Source organism: Saccostrea cucullata, unplaced genomic scaffold (genome assembly GCF_032062105.1).
Source record: "Saccostrea cucullata isolate Sc308-1 unplaced genomic scaffold, CSIRO_AGI_Scuc_v1 ctg3155, whole genome shotgun sequence".
NCBI lineage: Eukaryota > Metazoa > Mollusca > Bivalvia > Ostreida > Ostreidae > Saccostrea > Saccostrea cuccullata.
Window position 1 is genome coordinate 40,705 of NW_026933732.1, and position 8,676 is coordinate 49,380.

Sequence of the window (8,676 nt, forward strand, 5' to 3'; positions counted from 1 at the left end):
CTTTAATTATATATGTGACCTAGATTTAGGTTGTCTGAAGCACGAACATATATAGGCACTATGTCACTTCTCCGCCGCCATATTGAATACAATGTTGCTGAAACGGGAGCTGGTCAGCATGGTCAGGAAACCTATTTGTATGGATGTTATGATAACAGAAGAAGTTGAGGTGCTTAAGAAGTCGGATGGTAATGACTAAGGGACGATGTCTGTATCAGGTGATGGAGTACGTGCAGATCCATGTGGCAATGTCAATTTCTCCACGTGGCTGTTACGGAAGTGGTGTTCTCGGACTCGCGAGACCTCGGTCATAGTGGACAGCGTTGCACAAGTGACTTGCTTTCAAGCCGAAGATAATTCATGATTTATTTTGTTTGTTAAAAAAAATATATCTTATCAAATTACTTAGTAAACAATTAAAACATCTTTTTTTTTCTTGAGTATATTTATACGCCAGTGGTATACATGCAGGTTGACACCTGACCTTTCAGTAATAGAGAAATATACATATCACAGGGTATTATCATGAAATAAACAACAAACACTTTTGTAGTGTTTATCATAGAGAAAACAATTGGAAATGGAAATATATATTGATCATGCTACATGTACTAATCAATTCTTAAAATGAAATGTAGATATATTTAAGATATAAAAGTAATACACAGATACTTCATTTTACCCCCCCCCCCTTTTTTTATGGGGAAAAGGCTGGGGATAAATGACACCTGTTCTATGACTCAAACTTTATCTTCTTCAGCTATTAAACGTATTTGTTACAAATTTAGCTGGAAAAAAAAGAGTCGATGAAAAGTTAACTTATTAACTCTATCACAATGTAAGGCCAAGGTCAAGAGTTCAAAGTTAACTGAAGAATATATACATGTAGTATAATTGCTTCTCCACATTTTCAGGAATTGACTGGATGACCTTCAGTCAGGATTTCTGATTACAGAAACAGAATGCTGTAAAGTACAACATGTTTAATCCAAAATGGTTTAAATGGACTAAATAAACAATTGATAACTGAAAATAAATCTGAAAATTAAAAGATTACTTTTTAATATTAATTTTTCAAAAAAAAAATATAAAAGATTATGGTGTGCAGAAAAAGTTTGGGCTAATTATTTTTTTTTAAATGACTTTTTCAATTATCAATTTATATTAAAGCTCAAACATTATTTCACATACTTGTAATTGATTGATACACAATGAAGAATTCCAAAAATATGTATGTATACTGTTGAACACAAACCATTCACAGCAACATATCTAAAGAATTTGATTATTGAGCCCATCAAATTATAATACCAGCAGAATAAGGACAACAAAAGTAAAATGAGGCCATACATGTAAGTAATAAGAGTTCCTGTCATTCAGATTTTCAACTTGATTGCAGGCTCGTAAGAGGCAATTTCAGTTGGAAGGGGGGGGGGGGGGTGCACAACCATACATTCTCAGTGAAAACTACCAAAAATTTCTAGAAAGCAAAATAAGGACAAAGGGTCATTAGACATATTTTCTGAGGGGGCACAAGCATAGAGTAGCTATGTTTATTATAGAATTCTATATATAAGCAAAATATTAGGGGGGGGGGGGGCAAATGTTGGTCATATTATGAAAAATAATTATATATTTTCTATGAAATACCCAAGAGCCATTAACAGGAATAGTAGGGCAATGACATACTTAAGTGAATAATTACATAGATGTACAATAGGTGGTTTTTCACTTTTATCAGTTAATATTTTTGTCATCCAAATAAACGTTATCCTTAAGTCTTGAAAATAATAATAGACACTTTTGACATAGATTTCTTTAATTTTTTTGTCAATTTTATAAAAATTCAATAATTGTAACAAAGGATGGAATTATCATTTTACATGCAATGAGACTACTGTTTATACACTTTTTATCTTTATTTAAGAATGTACATTATTAAATTCTTTTTTCTAAATTATTTGAAGCATATTCATAGTAGTGCATAGTGGACCCATGTTAAGACCGCGGAACATTAATTGGCAAAATTGGAAATATACAGCTTACGTCATTTCTATCTGTTACAATCAAAACATTCAGTGATAGACAGCGTAATAGGCGGGTACAAGTCGACGCTGACGTTTGGAAAATATCGGATTGAAATGGCAGATCGAAATTCATTTTCAATCCACCTAAGCTACGCTACAAGTCGACGCAGACGTTTGGAAAACATCGGATTGAAATTGCAGATCGAAATTCATTTTCAATCCACCTCAACTACGCTAGAAGCCACAGTGTTACTGACTTACCCAGAAGACAAATAATTTCAAATTCGGTACAATTTGAATTTTTTGTCCAGTGTTTAAAAAAAATATTAAGGGACAAATATTTCATTTCTGCTTGGTAAATATGCGTTTGGTTTAGGGGAGGGGGCTTAACAATTATAAGTAAAGTTGTCCAACATTTTTCAGTGAGAATAAGTTTAAAACTCAACAACTCTAATAATCCTAGAAATAACATCTGTTGTCATGTAAACATAACATGTAAGTCATGACCTGACTCGACAATTTTTACCCCCCCCCCCCCCCCCCAGCTTAGAATCAAATATCTCCTGAAAAATAATCTTTGTCTTCTATCATCTTTCGCGTCCCTAAAATTTTAAGCTAAAACTCATATTGATATTAACTCCGATCAATATGTATTCGGGAGTTGAAATTAGTTGATTTTTGGATCATGTATATATTCACATCTTATCTTTGAAAACAGTTCAGGTGGATTAAAAATGAATTTCGATCTGCAATTTCAATCCAATGTTCTCTAAATGTCCGAGTCGAATTGTACCCGCCCATTATGCTGCCTATCACTGAATGTTTTGATTGTAACAGATAGATCTGACGTAAGCTGTATATTTCCAATTTTGCCAGTTAATGTTCCGCGGTCTTATTATGCATGAATAACTTTGGGATAAGTGGTCAAAACTTCCCTCAGGTATAATACTAGGCAGGACTAGGATTTTCTTCAGATACTGTAAGACTTCACTATTTCTTTGATGTTCTTTGGGAGAATAACAGCAATGTTTGTCATTATATTGTTGTAGTATAATATAGCAGGCTTAGTGAAGGTGTCTCGACAGTATCTCCCATTCTCTGAAAACTCTCACTAATTTTCATCAGATACTCATTCATTTGCTGAATGTCATGACTGGTCATGACTAAATGTAAAACTCTGGCTTCTTGAGTTCTGTAATAGACAATACAAGTATTTAGATTTACCAGGTAGATAATACAAGACTTAAGTTAACCAGAAATCTCTGTCAAGACTGTAGCTTTACTGGTTTGTACTTATAATAAAGAAAGAGAAAACTAGCAGTTGGGACATTTACAAAAGCAATCAATAGAATAATGACAAAAACAGATACACAAAATTATTTATCTTATTGTAGTTTACTTGTGTGAGGCCCTATGTTCCACCTGGAACCAAAAGGAACCATGATGAGTTTACTTGTGTGCCAAGTTATATTGAAATCAGACCAAAACTGTAGGAGGAGTAGTATTTTGAAAAACTATTTAAAGACGGACATACAGACAGACAAACAGATGACGGACACATTACTATCGCATAAGCTCATCTGGTCTTTGACCAGTAGAGCTAAAAATGATTAAAGGAACCAATTGGATCATGAAAACAGTTACACTTGTACATGTAATAGGTCATACGTCCTCTCTACACCAGTGTAAAATGATTTTTGGACTTTGCGAAAATTATATTGAATAAAGATGTAAATAATAAGCTTCTTTATTTCATTTTCAATACATAATACATGGCATTTAACCCCAGGAAAAAAATGTTCAAACACAACACAGTATCAGTAGAAATAATTGCTATTTACTTCTATGGAGAAGATACATGTAAACAACATGTTTATAATTTAGAATTTAAACTATCTTGCCCTTTTAAAATGTTAAGAATACTTGATTTGATGATAAACTGAGTAATACAGTGTAAATTTAAATCTAAGAGCAGATAAATAGAACAGAATCGTAACTCTTTAGTGTTCAGTGTAGAGAGGTTTCTTAAAGACAAGAGGCCCATGGGCCTTATAGGTCACCTGAGCATTATGCAACAACTTTCCAGTTAGAGTGTATTGAATTTGATTCATGTTTTAAGCCAGATGCTATATGGCATTCATAATTTTGAAAGACGCACCATTGATCATCATAACAATACACTTAACAGTTGCTTAGCTTGGTAACTGAATACCCATACGCAGGGTAGGGGGAACAAATAGGCACTCCAAGTAATCAGTAATATTCAGCAATAATCAGTAGTGCCCCTTACACGGTGACATAAACCCCTGACCCTAGGTCCAAACATTGCACAAATTTTTAAAAGGCACCCTTAAAATTGCCAATCAAAAAAATAAATAAATGTTTTATAAATACAAAGGAGCAGATTTCAAACAATAAATTCATTTTCAGTATATAAGCAGAGCCCCCCCCCCCCCCCTATCCAACCCCTGACCCTGGGGCCTTAAAATACACAATTCTGCAAGATTAAGGCCCTTGCTCATCATAACTATTTAGGTAGTTCATCTACTTCATACCCAGAAACAGAGAAGAAAATTTAATTAATTTTCACTATATAATCAATAGAACCCCGGCCTTACACCAGAACCCTTGACCCTGTGACCATAAATTTCACAATTTTTGTTGAGGCACTCTTGCTCATCATTACTATGCACTTAGTAAGTTTATTTAATACCTAGGAGCAGAGAAGACGATTTTCAAAGAATTCATGTATTTTCACCATATAATCAATAGAGCCCCCCCCCCCCACCCCCCCCCCTCCACCCCCGAACACCAGAACCCTTGACCCTGGGGCCATAAAATTCACAATTTTGGTAGAGGCACTCTTGCTCATTATAACTATGCACTTAGTTAGTTTAATACCTAGGAGCAGAGAAGAAGATTTTCAAAGAATTCATGTATTTTCACTATATAATCAATAGAGCCTCCCCCCTTCTAGAACCCTTGACCCTGGGGCCATAAAATTCACAATTTTGGTAGAGGCACTCTTGCTCATCATAACTATGTACTTAGTTGGTTTATCTTATACACAGGAGCAGAGAAGAAGATTTTCAAAGAAATAATGCATTTTCACTACCTACTTATTTAGCCCCGCCCTAGCACTAGAACCCCTGACCCCAGGGCCATCAATTTCACAATTTTGGTAGAGGACTCAATGCTGATTACAATCATGCAAATAGTTTGACTGCTTGATGTCCAGGAGTAAAGAAGAAGATTTTTAAAGATTGCATTATTTTTAGTGGTTTTGGCCCCACCCCTCAGGCCCCAGGGGGGCAGGGATCATGAAATTCACAATTTTTGTTCCCCTTTACCCATAGATGCTTTATGCCAAATTTGGTTGAAATTGGTTAAGTGGTTGCAGAGAAGAAGCTGAAAATGTTCAAATTTTAACACACGATGCACGACGACGGACGAAAACGTATAGCAATAGTTCACCTGAGTTTACTCAGGTGACCTAAAAATGGTAGAAACTGTTGTCAAATTTTTTGAAATTAACAACTTGGGTCATGTTTTAATGAATAAAATGAATAAGTTTTACAGTGTAGTTTTTTTTTTAAATTTCTTTTTCAAAGTTGCACAAAAATTGAATTTGAAGTAAAAAATATTTGTATAGAATAATTAGGATGATTTTAGATGGGTAGAAATGAACGTTTAGATGCCTTGAAAAGTGGGTCAATAATAGTAGTTAATGTATATATGGAACATGAAAGCTGTATCCTCTATCCTTCAAAATTTATTACCAATGTCTAAAGATATAGAAGTCAAGGCTATTGGGTCAAAATTATAGTACATGGACAATATACCTCTTTGTAATTTGGTTTTAATAAGGTGTTGAAGGCTCCATGAATGATCTAGATATCTTCTCCTTCCTTGTGATGCCCCTCACTTGGTCACACAGCAGCATGCTACAATAAATTGTATATTTTCATAAAAATAATTCAATTCCTTACAGGTAATAATTAACTTTTTATTTAGTTGTGTATGTTGACAGGTCTAAAATAAATAACTGTGTACAATAATTCAAATTGGAGAAACTTTTTAATTAATATCTTGTTAAACTTTAAATGCATACATCATTATAGAGTATTCAAGATGAACAAGGAAAATGAAATTTACAAGGTCAATTCCAAAGATTATTTCTTATTCTACCCACATAGCTATTAATAGCTACAATGTACATGTATGTAGATTAAACCTACCCAAAGTAGCTATTTTACCCACTTCTAAGACCTACATATGTAGATAGAAATGCTTTAATTAGTACAGTCTTTGGACTGTACCTTTTTACATTCATTTCGATTGTTTTTTCAATAATTTAATCTACTCATAACTCTACGAACAAATATTATTATATTGTGTATCAGAAATTGTAGTTACTTACGTGTACATGCATGGTGTATAACACTGGTAGCGTTGCACCAGCTTGACCAATCAAATGACATGCTTTCAAATTTTCACATGTTCTGTTTGGAGGGGAATTCTTGGTCCATCTCCTCTGGTGTTTTCAATATGCAGGTGTGAACTTAGAAGATTTGGAATTTGACAAAGCTTCCTTCTTCACCTCTTTGTATTTTTTTTTTAAGAAAAGTTAAAATAAGGCCAACATTTTTTTATTAAATGGTTTACGGGAATTTTTTTGAAAAATTGGGTCGGGGGGGGGGGGGATAAATAAAAATAAAAATAAAATTCCATAATCTATGCAGTCGACTAAAAAAATAAAAATAAAATTGAAAAAAGTGTGTGATTTTTTTATTTTTAATAATTCGATAAAAATTGCCATTTATATGGTGTAAAGCTTGAAATATGATAACAACAACACAAATATTAAAGTACACTACTAAACCCTTAATTGGGAGAAATGGGGGAATCTAAGGATTTCCTTATAAAAATACTCATTATGACAACAAGATGACCAAAGAAAAAAGATTGCAAAAAATGAGAACTTCACTATGTTCAAATTAACTAACAAATGAAAAATGGGAAATATTGTTATAATGAGAATCCAAATAAAACCCAGCATCATAATTTTAATCTGTATTTCACAATACAGCATATGTTTTATGCATGTACATGTAATAAAATTTTGAAAGTTTGATAAAGTTGAAAGTATAGACAAATTTGAAAACCGTATCGTTTGCAGTATTTATATATCTATTCTAAAACTGTTTAACAACACACCAAAATACTTCATACAAATTTCCAGTCTGTATTCACGTGTATGATCTTTTTTGAAAATGTTACACACATTTGAAAACGTTTCATGGATATACATGCAGATACGTCACATTTTATTCTTCACAAAAATTCGAACGTCTATTTTCGATTTCCATTCACGTATCAAATCCATCAAAGGTATCAAAATTGTAAAAGAGAACTACTGTACTGTATACGGTACCCCACATCGAAAGTGACAGTCATGTCAACATATCCTCTAGTCATTTCTTTAATTTCGTTATAACTCCAACTGAACTTCGTCATTGGATGTACTCTTATTGATTTTCCTGTTCGCTATGGATGACTTGCAAAAACGATCGTGAACTATCGTGTATAAGGACGACGTATTCTCAACTTCTGTAAAATTTGACATTTCTGCGTCCATGTTGGCACGTTTTATGCACTTCCGAAACAGTTGATAAGAAACGTATATTGATTGGATGATAAGAAAGGTTCTCAATCCAACAGCCAATCAGAATTGCCGACTTATTTGCACATAATTTTATTCTTTTGGTGCACTTGCATTGACAATTGGCGGGAAATTTAAAAATAAAATCAACAACAGGGACTTTTATTATGTTCCCCAAACGAAGTTGGGGAACATATTGTTTTTACTTTGTTTCTTATTATTATTATTATTTTTCTTCTCGGGAAAATTTTGTCCGCGAATGATCTTGTATAGTACACATCCGATTAAGGGGAAACCTTTTTAGGGTAAGTAGGCATGTTATGTAGATTTGCGGAACGAAGGTCATTTTGCGCGCACGTGCTTGCAAGAGCGCGCACGTGCAACACGTGAAATGACCAATATACTTGAAATAGCCGTAACTTTTACATTTTTCGATGTAATGCTTTGATATTTAGAATATGTAGACATATTATAAATGTAGATAAGATGACATTGTCAACATGCCATTTTGTGTGCACGTGCTTGCAAGAGCGCGCACGAGCAACACGTGAAATGACCGATTTAATTGATATAGACGTAAATCTTTACTGTTTTGATGAAATGCTTTAAAACTCATAATATAAGGATAAAGTAGTAGCATAGACAATATGACATGGTCAAAATAACAAGATCTCACGCGCATGCACGTGCACTTCGCTCTGATTGGCTGAAACTAAAGTCTCAATATCTTTCTTGGTTTTTGATGAAATCCTTTGAAATTTTTACCATAGCCATGCATTAGGATATCCTTCAACATGATATATAGCAATTATCAAAAAAACACGTGCATGCACGTGTACTGCAAACTGATTGGCTGAAACTTTAAATAGTTGTAACTCCCTTGGTTTTCAACCAAACAGGATGGGATTTGGAACATAGATAGATATAAATTCAACAAAAAGGTATGGTCATCATACACATCCATACACTTGCGTGTACATGCGCTGC

At 33.7% G+C, this 8,676-nt stretch overlaps 1 long non-coding RNA gene across 1 annotated transcript; it reads right to left on the reverse strand.

Annotated features, from left to right (window-relative positions):
* Nucleotides 1-2,968: 2,968 nt before the first annotated feature.
* Nucleotides 2,969-6,605, reverse strand: LOC134239220 (uncharacterized). Its single transcript, XR_009986175.1, has 3 exons — nucleotides 6,448-6,605; nucleotides 5,870-5,971; nucleotides 2,969-3,219 (listed from the first exon to the last, which is right to left on the reverse strand). It is a non-coding gene; the product is annotated as an uncharacterized LOC134239220 (long non-coding RNA).
* Nucleotides 6,606-8,676: the final 2,071 nt, after the last annotated feature.